Below are 3344 nucleotides of genomic sequence, written 5' to 3'. Positions count from 1 at the left end.
CCTCCCCTGTCCCCTCAACTACTCCCACCACATCCCACAGGTGATCACATGTGCCATGAAAGAAGAGAAGCGATCCCAGATGGACATGGGGGATTTTTCAGAGGACGAGTGAGTGAGGGGTTCACACTCGGGAAGGTGGGAGGCTTTTCCTCCATCAGGGTTTCTGGTGGGCAGAGCGAGCCCCGGGCTTTTGATTCCTCCTGGGCACACACAGAGACCCAGGCATTTACTGCAGCTGGAGGGGTGAGGCAGGATCCCCGTGAGTCCCACCTCACCCCTAGCTAGACCCCTCTCCCCACCCTGTCAGCCAACAAAAGGGCCAGAGTAGGAGGGAGGGAAAGGTGGGAAGAAGAAGAGGAGGTGAGAGTGGGAGGGTCTCCTCACCGTGCAACTCGGGGTTTTGGCTGCCGAGGTCACAGCCCTTGGTCCCGCAGGCAGTGGGGGGACCCGTCACACATGGCTGCTGGCTCAGCAGGGCAGAGGGACCTGGGGGCGGGGGCGGGAGACGTTTGTCCTGACCGCCTCCACCCTATGGGTAGAGATTGTGAGGCTGCGAGCCGCCTGGGAGCAGGTGAGACGCTCGCCCAGGGCCGTGGATCTACAGTATTTTAAACAATACAGAGAAACACAAAGGAGAAAATAGCAATTTATCCACTTTCCACCACTCTGAATTAACAACCACATTAATGTCTTGGCTAATTTGTTTGCACAGTTTTTAAAAGAAAAATTTCTCTATTTACTTTGTAAAACCGATACGCGGTCATTTAAAATAAATGAAACAATGTGAAATAGCACAACACAGAGGAAAACTTTTAAATATGCAAGTGCCACCTCTCGGAAACAGTGGGGACTTCATGGGAGCACGTGGCCCCAAAGGAAGATTGGGAGCAGAGGCCGGACCTCGGGAGAACAGGGCCTTCTTCGGGCCGTTTTCCTGGGTTGCCAGCTGTGAATGTTTATAGTGTTACAGCCCTTTGCTTATTTGGCAGTTGCTGTTACTGCCTTTCCCCAGGTTGTGTGTTTTGGGGGAGAGCGTTCCTGTTAGGTAGTGTCACCCCACGTCTCTCCTGATCTCTGCTCACACAGCCGGCCGTGTGGCTTTCACCAAGATGTCAGGACTGCCCGGCACGCTCCCAAATCTATACTTGGGGAATTCCCTGGTGGTCCAGCGGTTAGGTATCCGCGCTTTCACTGCCAACGGCTCAGGTTCAATCCCTGGTTGGGGAACTAAGATCCTGCAAGCTGTGTGACATGGCCAAAAATAAAATTTTTTTTTTAAATTTAAAAATTAAAAAAAAAAAAAAATTAAACCAAATCTATGCTTGACGTGGGAAGGTCTTTCCTAAGCAGACGTCTGTTTTTCTCATCAATTCTTGACGGACGTGGTGATGGATTCGGCCACACCGGACGCAGCCTGGCAGCTCCTTTTCTGCCCCAGGCCAGGCGGGCCCAGGCCCACCCTCTCGGCCTCTTGGTCAGGCTCCCCATCCCCCGTGCTCAGTTGCCCCAGAGAACCTGCAGACGGGCCGTGCCCAGGAGCCAAGCCTCAGCTCCTGGAGGCTGCTTGGACAGCAGGACAGGGTCTGCTCCACAGGGGCCTGGCCTGGACATTTGCCGGGCGGAGCCTCCTGTCTGCCCTGCTCACCTGCAGCCCCAGTTTCCCTCAGAGCTAAGCCGCCTCTATCCAGCCAGCCCCCTAGGGCACCCGGGCACTAGCAGCCCGTTAGCTGCCCGCTGGGGGGCTTTGGCACCGAGCCGTGGAGGTCCCTGCGAAGGGAAGGGGGCCACCTCATCCCAGAGCCTGGTTGGAAGTGGAACCCCCAGAGCCCACGCACAGGGACAGGCACGGGCTGCGATGCTCGGGCAACGCTGGGCTGGGCACCGTCCCCCTGCAGCGCCTCTTCGCAGCTGGGCAGTGGAGGGAGGGGGCGGCTCGGCTCCACTGACCTTCAAGGTCTGTTGTGCTCAAGGGGTCCCTCCTGGGCTGGAGACACCGGGGTGGTGGTGGGAGGGCAAGCCGGGCTCTGCACCGGCCGGGAGCCGCCTCTGGCTGGCAGGCCCTCGGCCCCCCCTGGCCTTGGCAGGATGGGGCGGGGGCACCTCTCTCACCCGCCCACCCCGCCCCGCTCTGTCTCCAGGACCGGGACCAGCTGGGTGTGCTGCATCCCATACTCCACCAGGAAGAAGGTGGGGGAGAGCTCATAGCAGCCGGGAGAAGGTAATTCACGCTCAGAGATGGGCCGGGGCCTGAAGGGGGTGCCTGGAGGGGCAGGAAGTAGAAAGGGGGCGGGGGCCAGGCCGCCTCCTGGGTCCCGCCCTAGCCCCGCCCCCTCTGGCCAGGGGTCTAACCGAGGTGTCCACTTGTCTCCTAGGGTCGGCCAGGCCGGGAGGGGCGAGGGACGAAAACAGCTGCCCTGAGAGACGCCATGCAGACCTGGTGCCGTGACCACCCCACGTGTGACGTCCCCACCACCGCGAAGTGATGACACCACCTTTAAAAAGGGCTCAGTAAAGCGCGAACGGAAGACGTTGTCCCTCTCCAGGGGCCCCGTCCCTTCTTTCCATGCACCCTGTCCCGTGAAATGTAAGTTAAGGGGGAGATGCAGCTCAGGGACGGACGGCACGGGTGGCCGCACCTCCCAGGTCAGTGGTCGCGCAGCCCCGCACTCAGCCCCAACGAGGGCTGCCACCAGGGCATGGCGGGACCCCAGGCATTGGTCCCCAAGCACCGGGGGCAGGCGTCCTTGCAGCTGGGACTGGGAGCCCCGAGGGCCACGTGGAGGAGATGAAGCCGCAGGGAGGTGCTGCTTGCAGGAGCGGGGAGGGGTGTCAGGAGCCGGGGAGCCGCACCAGGGAGACCCAACGGGCTTCGAGGCTCCCCTGTTCAACCAGCTGAGGCGCAGCAGCCTGTCCCAGGCCATTCCTGTGGTTCAGCCCAAGACTAAGGACGCGGTGGCCCACGGGTCCCCAGCAGCAGGCACACTTGCGCGTTCTCACCATGCACACCCTCCCGAGCAAGTGCCCCCTGTCCCTGCCCGCTGGGTGGCAGCTCCTGGCTCCGGCACCTGGCCACCGAGCAGGGCACCGAGAGGAGCTTCTGGAGAACCCGCTGGAGGAGGCGGCTCTCTGGGCTGAAGTCCCGGGGTTCAGCCACAACAGGCCAGGAGGGTGACCGGCCCCCGGCCAGCCCTCGCCCTTGGTCTGTCTGTGTCCATCTCTGGCCACCGCGGACAGCTGGCCTCGTTCAGAGCCACGTGCCACCTGTCTGGCCATGGAGGGGCCCCCGGGGGGCAGGGCGGCCTCACACGTGTGCACAACCCGGCTGGCTTGGTGGTGACCTTCCA

General features: G+C 61.6%; 1 long non-coding RNA gene across 1 annotated transcript; it reads left to right on the top strand.

The window, feature by feature from the left end:
- Positions 1-2531, top strand: LOC137751737 (uncharacterized). The gene is made up of 3 exons (XR_011070935.1): positions 1-108; positions 2139-2218; positions 2373-2531. It is a non-coding gene; the product is annotated as an uncharacterized lncRNA (long non-coding RNA).
- The last annotated feature ends 813 nt before the right edge of the window (positions 2532-3344 follow it).

The sequence above is a fragment of the Eschrichtius robustus genome, chromosome 18, assembly GCF_028021215.1.
Source record: "Eschrichtius robustus isolate mEscRob2 chromosome 18, mEscRob2.pri, whole genome shotgun sequence".
Taxonomy (NCBI): domain Eukaryota; kingdom Metazoa; phylum Chordata; class Mammalia; order Artiodactyla; family Eschrichtiidae; genus Eschrichtius; species Eschrichtius robustus.
Note: the sequence above shows the minus strand (reverse complement) of the source record. Positions and strands in the feature narration are given on the sequence as shown.